Source organism: Oncorhynchus clarkii, unplaced genomic scaffold (genome assembly GCF_045791955.1).
Source record: "Oncorhynchus clarkii lewisi isolate Uvic-CL-2024 unplaced genomic scaffold, UVic_Ocla_1.0 unplaced_contig_2530_pilon_pilon, whole genome shotgun sequence".
Taxonomy (NCBI): Eukaryota; Metazoa; Chordata; class Actinopteri; order Salmoniformes; family Salmonidae; genus Oncorhynchus; species Oncorhynchus clarkii.
Window position 1 is genome coordinate 390,001 of NW_027261135.1, and position 15,000 is coordinate 405,000.

Here is a 15,000-nt window from a genome sequence, read left to right on the forward strand (position 1 = left end):
ACTGTCATCCTCCTACCCTCTCCTCTTCTGTCATCCCCCCATTCTCCTCTCCTCCCCTCTCCTCTCATTCTCCTCCCCCTCTTATCCTCCTCTCCTCTCCCCCTCCTCTCCTCTCCTGTCATCCCCCCACTCTCCTCTCCTTCTCCTCCCCTCTACTCCTCCTTCCCTCTCCTCTTATCCCGCTCTCCTCCTCCTCCCCTCTCCTGTCATCCTCCTCCCCTCTCCTCTCCTGTCATCCGCCCACTCTCCTCTCCTCTCCTCTCCCCCTCCTCCCCTCTCCTCTCATTCTCCTCCCCCTCTTATCCTCCTCTCCTCTCCCTCTCCTCTCCTCCCCCTCTTATCCTCCTCTCATCTCCCCCTCCTCCCCTCTCCTCTCCCTCTCCTCTCCTCCCCCTCCTCCCCTCTCCTCCCCCTCTTATCCCCCTCCTCCCCTCTCCTCTCCCCTCTTCTCTCCTCCCCCTCTCCTCTCCCTCTCCTCTCCTCCCCTCTCCCCCCCTCTCCTCTCCTCCCCCTCTTATCCTCCTCTCCTCTCCCTCTCCTCTCCTCCCCCTCTTCTCTCCCTCTCCTCCCCTCTCCTCTCCTCTCCCCATCCTCCCCCTCTCCTCTATGCCTTTCTTCTCCTCTGTAATTCCTCTATCATCTCTACTCCCAGGAATAGTACAGTACAGTATTTTAGTACTCGGAACAATGGAGAGAAAAAAACATTTAATTTGTTCTTCTCTTCCGCCGGGTCAGGTGATGAAATGATGCCTTTGAGCAATGAACGTTTCATCTCTACACTGAGCTCTCTCTCTCTCTCTCTCACTCCTTTTCTCCTCTGTATGTCTCTCTCTCTATCTCTCCTTTTCTCCTCTCTCTCTCTCTCTTTCTCCTTTTCTCCCTGTCTCTCTCTCTCTCTCTCTCTCTCTCTCTCTCGCTCCTTTTCTCCTCTGTCTGTCTCTCTCTCTCTCTCTCTCTCTCTCACTCCTTTTCTCTTCTCTCTCTCTCTCTTTCTCCTTTTCTCGCTGTCTCTCTCTCTCTTGCTCCTTTTGTCCTCTGTCTGTCTCTCTCTCTCTCGCTCTCTTTCTCTCTCTCTCTCTTTCTCTCTCTCTCTCTCTGTCTCTCTCTCGCTCCTTTTCTCCTCTCTCTCTCTCTTTCTCCTTTTCTCCCTGTCTCTCTCTCTTTCTCGTCTGTCTGTCTGTCTGTGTCTCTCTCTCTCTCTCTCCCTGTCTCTCCCTGTCTCTCTCTCACTCTCTCTGTCTCTCTCCATGTCTCTCTCTCTGTCTCTCTCTCTCTCTCTCTCTGTCTCTGTCTCTCTCTCTCTCTCTCTCTCTCCCTCTCTCTCTGTCTCTCTCTCTCTCTGTCTCTCACTCTCTCTCTCTGTCTCTGTCTCTCTCTCTCTCTCTCTCTCTCTCTCTCCCTCTCTCTCTGTCTCTCTCTCTCTCTGTCTCTCACTCTCTCTGTCTCTCTCTCTCTCCCTCTCTCTCTCTGTCTCTCTCTCTCTGTCTCTGTCTCTCTCTCACTCTCTCTGTCTCTCTCTCTCTCCCTCTCTCTCTGTCTCTCTCTCTCTCTGTCTCTCTCTCTCTCTCTCTGTCTCTGTCTCTCTCTCTCTCTCTCCCTCTCTCTCTGTCTCTCTCTCTCTCTGTCTCTCTCTCTCTCTCTCTCTCTCCCCGTCTCTCTCTGTCTCTCTCTCTCTCTCTCTCTCCCTCTCTCTCTGTCTCTCTCTCTCTCTGTCTCTCTCTGTCTCTCTCTCTCTCCCCGTCTCTCTCTGTCTCTCTCTCTCTCTCTCTCTCTCTCTCCCCGTCTCTCTCTGTCTCTCTCTCTCTCTCTCTCTCTCCCCGTCTCTCTCTGTCTCTCTCCCTGTCTCTCTCTCTGTCTCTCTCTCTCTCTCTCTCTCTCTCTGTCTCCCTCTGTCTCTCTCTCTCTCTCCCCGTCTCTCTCTGTCTCTCTCTCTCTCTCTCTCCCCGTCTCTCTCTGTCTCTCTCCCTGTCTCTCTCCATGTCTCTCTCTCTGTCTCTCTCTCTCTCTGTCTCTCTCTCCCTCTCTACTTTTCTTTAGATTATCCTCCCTCCCTCATTTTATGATTTAATATTTTCACACTTTCCTGCACATCATCCCCCCATTAGTGTCTGAGAGTCACTGGTCCGTCAGAAATAGAACAGAGAGGGGAGGAAGAGAATGTGATCGAGGGAGGGAGGAAAGACGGAGGGGAGGTAAGACGAGGCAGGGGAGGACAGATGAGGGAGGGGAGGAAAGATGAGGGAGGGGAGGAAAGATGAGGGAGGGAGGAAAGATGAGGGAGGGGAGGAAAGATGGAGGGGAGGAAAGATGAGGGAGGGAGGAAAGATGAGAGAGGGAGGAAAGATGAGGGAGGGGATGAAAGATGGAGGGGAGGAAAGATGAGGGAGGGGAGGAAAGATGAGGGAGGGGAGGAAAGATGGAGGGGAGGAAAGATGAGGGAGGGGAGGAAAGATGGAGGGGAGGAAAGATGAGGGAGGGGAGGAAAGATGAGGGAGGGGAGGAAAGATGGAGGGGAGGAAAGATGAGGGAGGGGAGGAAAGATGAGGGAGGTGAGGAAAGATGGAGGGGAGGAAAGATGAGGGAGGGGAGGAAAGATGAGGGAGGGGAGGAAAGATGGAGGGGAGGAAAGATGAGGGAGGGGAGGAAAGATAAGGGAGGGAGGAAAGATGAGGGAGGGGAGGAAAGATGGAGGGGGGGAAAGATGAGGGAGGGGAGGAAAGATGAGGGGGGAAAGATGGAGGGGGGAAAGATGAGGGAGGGAGGAAAGATGAGGGAGGGGAGGAAATATGAGGGGGGAAAGATGGAGGGGGGAAAGATGGAGGGGGGAAAGATGAGGGAGGGGAGGAAAGATGAGGGGGGGAAGATGGAGGGGGGAAAGATGAGGGAGAGAGGAAAAATGAGGGAGGGGAGGAAAGATGAGGGAGGGGAGAAAAGATGAGGGAGGGGAGGAAAGATGAGGAAAGAGGGAGGGGAAATGGAAGAGAGGGGAGACCAAGGCCCCAGTATATTTAGAAGTGACCCAAAGAAAAAAAGCAAGCCACTTGGGTTCCATCATCCACCATATTTAAACACTATAAACTTAACATCACCCAGGGTCACTAACACAGTCAGGCTTCACAGTTTAAACTCACCCAGGGTCACTAACACAGTCAGGCTTCACAGTGTTAAACTCACCCAGGGTCACTAACACAGTCAGGCTTCACAGAGTTAAACTCACCCAGGGTCACTAACACAGTCAGGCTTCACAGTTTTAAACTCACCCAGGGTCACTAACACAGTCAGGCTTCACAGTTTTAAACTCACCCAGGGTCACTAACACAGTCAGGCTTCACAGTTTTAAACTCACCCAGGGTCACTAACACAGTCAGGCTTCACAGTTTTAAACTCACCCAGGGTCACTAACACAGTCAGGCTTCACAGTTTTAAACTCACCCAGGGTCACTAACACAGTCAGGCTCCACAGTTTTAAACTCACCCAGGGTCACTAACAGTCAGGCTTCACAGATTTAAACTCACTGAGGGTCACTAACACAGTCAGGCTTCACAGTTTTAAACTCACCCAGGGTCACTAACACAGTCAGGCTCCACAGTTTTAAACTCACCCAGGGTCACTAACAGTCAGGCTTCACATTGTTAAACTCACCCAGGGTCACTAACAGTCAGGCTTCACAGTTTTAAACTCACCCAGGGTCACTAACACAGTCAGGCTTCACAGTTTTAAACTCAACGAGGGTCACTAACACAGTCAGGCTTCACAGTTTTAAACTCACCCAGGGTCACTAACACAGTCAGGTTTCACAGTTTTAAACTCACCCAGGGTCACTAACAGTCAGGCTTCACAGTTTTAAACTCACTGAGGGTCATTACGACAGTCAGGTTTCACAGTTTTAAACTCACCCAGGGTCACCAACACAGTCAGGCTTCACAGTTTTAAACTCACCCAGGGTCACTAACAGTCAGGCTTCACAGTTTTAAACTCACTGAGGGTCATTACGACAGTCAGGCTTCACAGTTTTAAACTCACCCAGGGTCATTACGACAGTCAGGCTTCACAGATTTAAACTCACTGAGGGTCACTAACACAGTCAGGCTTCACAGTTTTAAACTCACCCAGGGTCACTAACACAGTCAGGCTTCACAGTTTTAAACTCACCCAGGGTCACTAACACAGTCAGGCTTCACAGATTTAAACTCACTGAGGGTCACTAACACAGTCAGGCTTCACAGTTTTAAACTCACCCAGGGTCACTAACAGTCAGGCTTCACAGTGTTAAACTCACGCAGGGTCACTAACAGTCAGGCTTCACAGTTTTAAACTCACCCAGGGTCACTAACACAGTCAGGCTTCACAGTTTTAAACTCAACGAGGGTCACTAACACAGTCAGGCTTCACAGTTTTAAACTCACCCAGGGTCACTAACACAGTCAGGTTTCACAGTTTTAAACTCACCCAGGGTCACTAACAGTCAGGCTTCACAGTTTTAAACTCACTGAGGGTCATTACGACAGTCAGGTTTCACAGTTTTAAACTCACCCAGGGTCACTAACAGTCAGGCTTCACAGTTTTAAACTCACTGAGGGTCATTACGACAGTCATGCTTCACAGTTTTAAACTCACCCAGGGTCATTACGACAGTCAGGCTTCACAGATTTAAACTCACTGAGGGTCACTAACACAGTCAGGCTTCACAGTTTTAAACTCACCCAGGGTCACTAACACAGTCAGGCTTCACAGTTTTAAACTCACCCAGGGTCACTAACACAGTCAGGCTTCACAGATTTAAACTCACTGAGGGTCACTAACACAGTCAGGCTTCACAGTTTAAACTCACCCAGGGTCACTAACACAGTCAGGCTTCACAGTTTTAAACTCACCCAGGGCCACTAACACAGTCAGGCTTCACAGTTTTAAACTCAACAAGGGTCACTAACACAGTCAGGCTTCACAGTTTTAAACTCACTGAGGGTCATTACGACAGTCAGGATTCACAGATTTAAACTCACTAGTGAGGGTCACTAACACAGTCAGGTTTCACAGTTTTAAACTCGCCCAGGGTCACTAACACAGTCAGGCTTCACAGAGTTAAACTCACCCAGGGTCACTAACACAGTCAGGCTTCACAGTGTTAAACTCACTGAGGGTCATTACGACAGTCAGGCTTCACAGTTTTAAACTCACCGAGGGTCCCTAACACAGTCAGGCTTCACAGTGTTAAACTCACTGAGGGTCACTAACACAGTCAGGCTTCACAGTTTTAAACTCACCCAGGGTCACTAACACAGTCAGGCCTCACAGTTTTAAACTCACTGAGGGTCATTACGACAGTCAGGCTTCACAGTTTTAAACTCACTGAGGGTCCCTAACACAGTCAGGCTTCACAGTGTTAAACTCACCCAGGGTCACTAACACAGTCAGGCTTCACAGTTTTAAACTCACCCAGGGTCACTAACACAGTCAGGCTTCACAGTTTTAAACTCACCCAGGGTCACAAACACAGTCAGGCTTCACAGTTTTAAACTCACTGAGGGTCACTAACACAGCCTGTAGATTATTCCATGCCTCTGGTGCACAACAGGAGAAGACAGTCTTGCCTTAACTCTTTAAGTAGAAACCAGCTAGTTGACCATGTCTGGTAACTGGTAGAGGACCTGGGGACTAGTAACGACCAGCTAGTAGACCTGGGGACTAGTAATGACCAGCTAGTAGACCATGTCTGGTAACTGGTAGAGGACCTGGGGACTAGTAACGACCAGCTAGTAGACCTGGGGACTAGTAACAACCAGCTAGTTGACCATGTCTGGTAACTGGTAGAAGACCTGGGGACTAGTAACGACCAGCTAGAAGACCATGTCTGGTAACTGGTAGAGGACCTGGGGACTAGTAACGACCAGCTAGTTGACCATTTCTGGTAACTGGTAGAGGACCTGGGGACTACTAACGACCAGCTAGTAGACCTGGGGACTAGTAACGACCAGCTAGTAGACCTGGGGACTAGTAACGACCAGCTAGTAGACCTGGGGACTAGTAACGACCAGCTAGTAGACCATGTCTGGTAACTGGTTGAGGACCTGGGGACTAGTAACGACCAGCTAGTAGACCTGGGGACTAGTAACGACCAGCTAGTAGACCATGTCTGGTAACTGGTAGAGGACCTGGGGACTAGTAACGACCAGCTAGTAGACCTGGGGACTAGTAACAACCAGCTAGTTGACCATTTCTGGTAACTGGTAGAGGACCTGGGGACTACTAACGACCAGCTAGTAGACCTGGGGACTAGTAACGACCAGCTAGTAGACCTGGGGACTAGTAACGACCAGCTAGTAGACCTGGGGACTAGTAACGACCAGCTAGTAGACCATGTCTGGTAACTGGTAGAGGACCTGGGGACTAGTAACGACCAGCTAGTAGACCATGTCTGGTAACTGGTAGAGGACCTGGGGACTAGTAACGACCAGCTAGTAGACCTGGGGACTAGTAATGACCAGCTAGTAGACCATGTCTGGTAACTGGTAGAGGACCTGGGGACTAGTAACGACCAGCTAGTAGACCTGGGGACTAGTAACGACCAGCTAGTAGACCTGGGGACTAGTAACGACCAGCTAGTAGACCTGGGGACTAGTAACGACCAGCTAGTAGACCACGTGGATATGGATTACTGTGTCATGTCTGTGACTATCATTAAACGTGAAGACTTATTGCATCAAATTAATTCTCTATGTGTAATTATTATTATGTGATTAAACTAATCATGTTAACTTTAATTAACTAGGAAGTCGGGGCACCACGGGAAATTGTTTATAGAGTCTCTATTTCCCGAATCGACTCTTCAGATATTTTCATATCTTGTCGATTAGTCTTGTATTAATGTATAATTATTACTTTATCAGTTCTCATTACTGAAAGTCACAAACCCGTGAATATCTGCACGAACCATCGTTTCTATAATGAATCAGCAATATACAAATTAGCTTAATTATTTATTTACTAACTATCTAAATAATCACAGAAATACATCACAAAAAGTAGATATTGGTTACTAACAATGCATTGATAGAAACGTCCCTAGTGGGCTAAACCGGTATGACGGCTTGGTAGACAATGGAAAGGGGTGGGGACAGGAAAAGAGCGGGAAAGACAAAATGGATTCACTACACACAGTTGATAATTCTGTTCATTGAAATGCTAATCCTTTGCACATGAACGTCCGCTCCTTCGAGAATAATTGCAATGTAGTTGTTGAGGTTGAATGAAGTTGTTGTCTTCTCTGTTGGAATCTGGTCCGTCTGCTGGAGAGTCAGTTCATCAGAGAGTCTCTGGTTAACTTCCCCAGAAGTCACAATGTCTTCTCTGTTGGAGTCTGGTCCGTCTGCTGGAGAGTCAGTTCATCAGAGAGTCTCTGGTTAACTTCTCCAGAAGTCACAATGTCTTCTCTGTTGGAGTCTGGTCCGTCTGCTGGAGAGTCAGGTTCATCAGAGAGTCTCTGGTTAACTTCCCCAGAAGTCACAATGTCTTCTCTGTTGGAATCTGGTCCGTCTGCTGTAGAGTCAGTTCATCAGAGAGTCTCTGGTTAACTTCCCCAGAAGTCACAATGTCTTTCGTAGTTGTCGCTTTCTCAGCGGCTCTGGATAGTGTCTGTTGTAATGGATACGTCAGGTGTACAGATTGTCGTTGTATAGAATAGATACTTCTCTGGATAGTGTCTGTTGTAATGGACACGTCAGGTGTACAGATTGTCGTTGTATAGAATAGATACTTCTCTGGATAGTGTCTGTTGTAATGGATACGTCAGGTGTACAGATTGTCGTTGTATAGAATAGATACTTCTCTGGATAGTGTCTGTTGTAATGGACACGTCAGGTGTACAGATTGTCGTTGTATAGAATAGATACTTCTCTGGATAGTGTCTGTTGTAATGAATACGTCAGGTGTACAGATTGTCGTTGTATAGAATAGATACTTCTCTGGATAGTGTCTGTTGTAATGGATACGTCAGGTGTACAGATTGTCGTTGTATAGAATAGATACTTCTCTGGATAGTGTCTGTTGTAATGGATACATCTGGTGTACAGATTGTTGTTGTATAGAATAGATACTTCTGCGGTTGTCGGTATTCTCGTACTAGACTTACGTCATTTCCAGCTGCAGACTAGTAGTTCTACGTCTAGGATTTGCTCTTATTCTGTAGTGATCGATAGTATCAGAGTTGAACCATTTCCAGCTGTGTAGCCAAAACCACACGCTGTCTGGTCTCCTGGGCCTCCAGATTTGTAGTTCTAAACCATTTCAACATGGAGAGTCAGCTCCATATTTTCTGGTCTAGTGGTCTATAGAATTGTAGCGAGAGAGAGAGAGGCAGAGAGAGACAGAGAGAGAGACAGAGAGAGAAAGAGACAGAGACAGAGACAGAGACAGAGACAGAGAGAGAGAGAGAGAGACAGAGAGAGAGAGAGAGAGATAGAGGCAGAGAGAGACAGAGAGAGAGACAGAGAGAGAAAGAGACAGAGACAGAGACAGAGAGAGAGAGAGAGAGAGACAGAGAGAGAGAGAGAGAGAGAGAGAGAGAGAGAGAGAGAGGCAGAGAGAGAAAGAGAGAGAGACAGAGAGAGACAGAGAGAGAAAGAGACAGAGACAGAGACAGAGACAGACAGAGAGAGAGAGAGAGAGAGAGAGAGAGAGACAGAGAGAGACAGAGACAGAGAGAGAGAGAGACAGAGAGAGAGGCAGAGAGAGACAGAGAGAGAGACAGAGAGAGAAAGAGACAGAGACAGAGACAGAGAGAGAGAGAGAGAGAGAGAGAGAGAGAGAGAGAGACAGAGAGAGAGAGAGAGAGAGAGAGGCAGAGAGAGACAGAGAGAGAGACAGAGAGAGACAGAGAGAGAGACAGAGAGAGAAAGAGACAGAGACAGAGAGAGAGACAGAGAGAGACAGAGACAGAGAGAGAGAGAGACAGAGAGAGAGGCAGAGAGAGACAGAGAGAGAGACAGAGACAGAGACAGAGAGAGAGAGAGAGAGAGAGAGAGAGACAGAGAGAGAGAGAGAGAGAGAGACAGACAGAGAGAGAGAGAGACAGAGAGAGACAGAGAGAGAGAGAGAGAGAGCACGCTGTAGAGCAGACCCAATGGAACCTGACCCCTCTGATCCTCACAGGAGAGTTATGACAACTGCAACCAATGTTTAATAAATATAACAAGTAAACAACTTGTACTGAGTATCACCTCACATCACTTAACCAACTCCTCCAAAACAGTCTGTGTTACTGAACACAGCTCATAAATATGGTTATATAAAGGGTTGATATATGAAGGCTACAGTGCTGTGTGTGTGAGTGTGTGTGAGTGTGTGTGTGTGTGTGTGTGTGTGTGTGTGTGTGTGTGTGTGTGTGTGTGTGTGTGTGTGTGTGTGTGTGTGTGTGTTGTGTGTGAGTGTCTGTGTGTGTGTGTGTCTCTGTGTGTGAGTGAGTGAGTGAGTGAGTGAGTGAGTGAGTGACCGAGTGTGTGTGTGTGTGTGTGTGTGTGTGTGTGTGTGTGTGTGTGTGTTGTGTGTGAGTGTCTGTGTGTGTGTGTGTGTGTGTGTGTGTGTGTGTGTGTGTGTGTGTGTGTGTGTGTGTGTGTGTGTGTGTGTGTGTGTGTGTGTGTGTGTGTGTAGCTGAGAACCTTAAAGAGAGAGGAGAGAAAGAAGTAACAGTGTGTGTTTTGTCTCGTTAATCTTTCCTCCCAGCTAATCTGGTGGGCAGATTCTAACAGATCATCCTTCTCTCTCTGTTCTTCATATCCATCCCTCCCAGCTCCCTCTATCCCCACTTTCTCCCTTTCATTCAAACCAACTTCTCATCCCCCTCTTTCGTCCCCCTCCATCCTCACTCTCTCTATTATTCTAAATCTCTCTTCCCACTATTTCCCCCTCTCTCCTTTCTCTCTCCCCCACTCTTATCAAAAATCAACCCAATGTGTTTCACCCAATACTCCACTATAATCAGTCTATACTCCACTATAATCAGTCTATACTCAGTCTATACTCCACTATACTCAGTCTGTACTCCACTATAATATGTCAATACTCCACTATAATCAGTCTATACTCCACTATAATCAGTCTATACTCCACTATAATCAGTCTGTACTCCACTATAATATGTCAATACACTATAATCAGTCTATACTCCACTATAATCAGTCTATACTCCACTATAATCAGTCTATACTCCACTATAATCAGTCTATACTCCACTATAATCAGTCTATACTCCACTATAATCAGTCTATACTCCACTATAATCAGTCTATACTCAGTCTATATAGCACCTTCTCACTAAGGCAGCCCCTTCTCACCAAGGCAGCACCTTCTCACTAAGGCAGCACCTTCTCACCAAGGCAGCACCTTCTAACTATGGCAGCACCTTCTAACCAAGGCAGCACCTTCTCACTAAGGCAGCACCTTCTCACCAAGGCAGCACCTTCTCACCAAGGCAGCACCTTCTAACTATGGTAGCACCTTCTCACTAAGGCAGCACCTTCTCACTAAGGCAGCACCTTCTCACTAAGGCAGCACCTTCTCACTAAGGCAGCACCTTCTCACCAAGGCAGCACCTTCTCACTAAGGCAGCACCTTCTCACTAAGGCAGCACCTTCTCACCAAGGCAGCACCTTCTCACCAAGGCAGCACCTTCTCACCAAGGCAGCACCTTCTCACCAAGGCAGCACCTTCTCACTAAGGCAGCACCTTCTCACTAAGGAAGCACCTTCTCACTAAGGCAGCACCAACTCTCTAAGGCAGCACCTTCTCACCAAGGCAGCACCAAGGCAGCACCCTCCCTCCCTCCCCCTCTCTCTCCCTCCCTCCCTCCCTCCCTCCCCCTCTTCCTCCCTCCCTCCATCCCTCCCTCCCTTCCAATAGGATGAGAGGAAAACAGAATAAAACACTCTGCAGTACGACTACATACGCAGACAGACAGACACACACACACACAGACAGACAGACACACACACACACAGATACGTCTCAGTAGAACAGAGGATGTTGTGTAACGTGTGTCGAACCACCAGAGAGCTGGTATAAACACGGTCTGACTAGAGATCTGATGTGTGTCTATTCTGGTTGCACCGTTTCTATACGATAGAACTACATTAAAGCAGATGTGCTGTAGGTTTTCCAGATAAGACTGCTGTTTGGAATCCTGATGAGCAGCGAGCAGCTCGGAACCCCCTTTTTTTTTCTCCCCAAAAGAACTTCAGAGTGTTTAGCGAAAGGTTCTCCCTGTTCACATCCAGAGCCTTCGGAAAGTATTCAAAGATGTATTGGAAATTTAAAACATGAATATCTAATTGACATAAGTATTCACACCCCTTGACTCACTACACATGTTGTTGTGTTACAGCCTGAATGTAACATGGATTAATAATGACAAAGTGAAAATATGTTTTTATTTTGTATTTTTTTAAACATTTTTGAAAATGTATTAAATACATAAATATATAATTTACATAAATATTGACACACTTGGGTCAATACATGTCAGAAACAAACATTGGCAGAGACTTACAGCTGTGAGTCTTCTCTGAGTATGGGTATCTCTAAGAGCTGTGTTCACCTCCATTTTATAAATATTTCCCGTTATTCTTTAAACAATTTTTCAAGTTCTGTCAAGCTCTGTCTGGTTGTTGATCATTGCTACACAGCCATTGTTAAACGTTGCCATAGTTACTTAAGTCAAAACTGTCACTAGGCCATTCAGGAATATGTCTTGGTAAGCAACTCCGGTGTAGATTTGGGCCTTGTGTTTTAGGTTATTGTCCTGCTGGATGGTGAATTAGTCTCCCAGTGTCTGGTGGAAAGTAGACTGAACCAGGTTGTTCTCTAGGATTTTTTTTTTTGTGCCTAGCTCTATTTCGTTTTTCTTTTTATCCCAAAAAAAACTCCATAGTCCTTGCCAATGACAAGCATACCCATAACATGATGCAGCCACTATCATGCATGATAATATAAAGAGTGGTACTCAGAGATGTGTTGTGTTGGATTTGCCCTAAAAATAACAATTTGTATTTAAGACAAAAAGTATGGATACATGTTTTAGAATATTTGCATTCTGAACAGGCTTCCTTATTTTCACACTGTAAATTAGGTTAGTATTGAGAAGTGACTGAAATTTCCCTCCTTCTCCCTCCTCTCTCTCTTTCCCTCCTTCTCACTCCTCTCTCTCACTCTCTCTCTCCCTCTCCCTCCTCTCTCTCCCTCCCACTTTCTCTCCCTCTCTCTCTCTCCCTCCAAGCGTTGAAGGGAGAGTATTATTCTGCCCATCTTACATGCATGTTCAGCCACATGTATGGTATTATTCACATGTCTGGTATTATCCACATGTATGATATTATCCACATATATGATATTATCCACATGTATGATATTATCAACATGTATGATATTATTCACATATATGATATTATCCACATGTATGGTATTATTCACATGTATGATATTATCCACATGTATGATATTATTCACATGTATGATTTTATCAACATGTATGATATTATCCACATGTATGATATTATTCACATGTATGATATTATCCACATGTTTGATGATATCCACATGTATGATGTTATTCACATGTATAATATTATCCACATGTATGATATTATTCACATGTATGATATTATTCACATGTATGATATTATCCACATGTATGATATTATTCACATGTCTGATATTATCCACATATATGATATTATCCACATGTATGATATTATCAACATGTATGATATTATTCACATATATGATATTATCCACATGTATGGTATTATTCACATGTATGATATTATCCACATGTATGATATTATTCACATGTATGATATTATCCACATGTATGATATTATTCACATGTATGATATTATTCACATGTCTGATATTATCCACATATATGATATTATCCACATGTATGATATTATTCACATGTATGATATTATTCACATATATGATATTATCCACATGTATGATATTATTCACATGTATGATATTATCAACATGTATGATATTATTCACATATATGATATTATCCACATGTATGGTATTATTCACATGTATGATATTATCCACATGTATGATATTATTCACATGTATGATATTATCCACATGTATGATATTATTCACATGTATGATATTATCCACATGTTTGATGATATCCACATGTATGATGTTATTCACATGTATAATATTATCCACATGTATGATATTATTCACATGTATGATATTATCCACATGAATGATATTATTCACATGTATGATATTATCAACATGTATGATATTATTCACATGTATGATATTATTCACATGTATGATATTATCCACATGTATGATATTATCCACATGTATGATATTATCCACATGTATGATATTATCCACATGTCTGATATTATCCACATGTATGATATTATTCACATGTATAATATTATTCACATGTATGATATTATTCACATGTATGATATTATCCACATGTCTGATATTATCAACATGTATGATATTAATCACATGTATGATATTATTCACATGTATGATATTATCCACATGTATGATATTAATCACATGTATGATATTATTCACATGTATGATATTATCCACATGTATGATATTATCCACATGTATGATATTATCCACATGTATGCTATTATCCACATGTCTGATATTATCCACATGTATGATATTATCCACATGTATGATATTATCCACATGTATGATATTATTCACATGTATGATATTATTCACATGTATGATATTATTCACATGTATGATATTATCCACATGTCTGATATTATCCACATGTACGATATTATCCACATGTATGATATTATCCACATGTATGATATTATCCACATGTATGATATTATTCACATGTATGATATTATCCACATGTATGATATTATCCACATGTCTGATATTATCTGCATGTACGATATTATCCACATGTATGATATTATCCACATGTATGATATTATTCACATGTATGATATTATTCACATGTATGATATTATCCACATGTATGATATTATTCACATGTATGATATTATTCACATGTATGATATTATCCACATGTATGATAATATTCACATGTTTGGGCTCCCGAGTGGCTCAGTGTTTTCCGTGTTTAGCCGTCATTGTAAATAAGAATTTGTTCTCAACTGACTTGCCTGGTTAAATAAAGGTTAAATAAAAAATAAAAAATATTGCCCAGAGTGCTGTAAACTCATGTAGGATATATAATTACCCTGCTTTCGATAAAACTAATTAAGAGTCAAAGATTGCAAGTTCAATGTTATCTACACTAAACGGCTTCTTCGGGCTGTCCCCTTAGGAGAACCCTTTGAATAACCTTTCTTGGTTCCAGGTAGAACCTTTTTTCGTTCCAAGTAGAACCTTTCTGAGTTCCATGTAGAACCCTCTGTGGAAAGGGTTTTTACATGGAACTCAAAAGCACTCTACCCGGAACTAAAAAGGGTTCTACCCGGAACTAAAAAGGGTTCTACCCGGAACTAAAAAGGGTTCTATTTGGAACTAAAAAGGGTTCTATTTGGAACTAAAAAGGGTTCTATTTGGAACTAAAAAGGGTTCTATTTGGAACTAAAAAGGGTTCTACCCGGAACTAAAAAGGCTTCTACCCGGAACTAAAAAGGGTTCTACCCAGAACTAAAAAGAGTTCTATTTGGAACTAAAAAGGGTTCTACCCGGAACTAAAAAGGGTTCTACCCAGAACTAAAAAGGGTTCTACCCGGAACTAAAAAGAGTTCTATTTGGAACTAAAAAAGGGTTCTACCCGGAACTAAAAAGGGTTCTACCCAGAACTAAAAAGGGTTCTACCCAGAACTAAAAAGGGTTCTACCCAGAACTAAAAAGGGTTCTACCCGGAAGTAAAAAGGGTTCTACCCAGAACTAAAAAGGGTTCTACCCGGAACTAAAAATAGTTCTATTTGGAACTAAAAAGGGTTCTACCCGGAACTAAAAAGGGTTCTACC

The 15,000-nt window shown here is 44.1% G+C and overlaps 1 protein-coding gene across 1 annotated transcript in view; it reads right to left on the bottom strand.

Annotated features, from left to right (window-relative positions):
- Positions 1-15,000, bottom strand: part of LOC139405153 (adhesion G protein-coupled receptor L3-like) — a 146,716-nt gene that overhangs the window by 57,982 nt on the left and 73,734 nt on the right. The window lies entirely within an intron of this gene.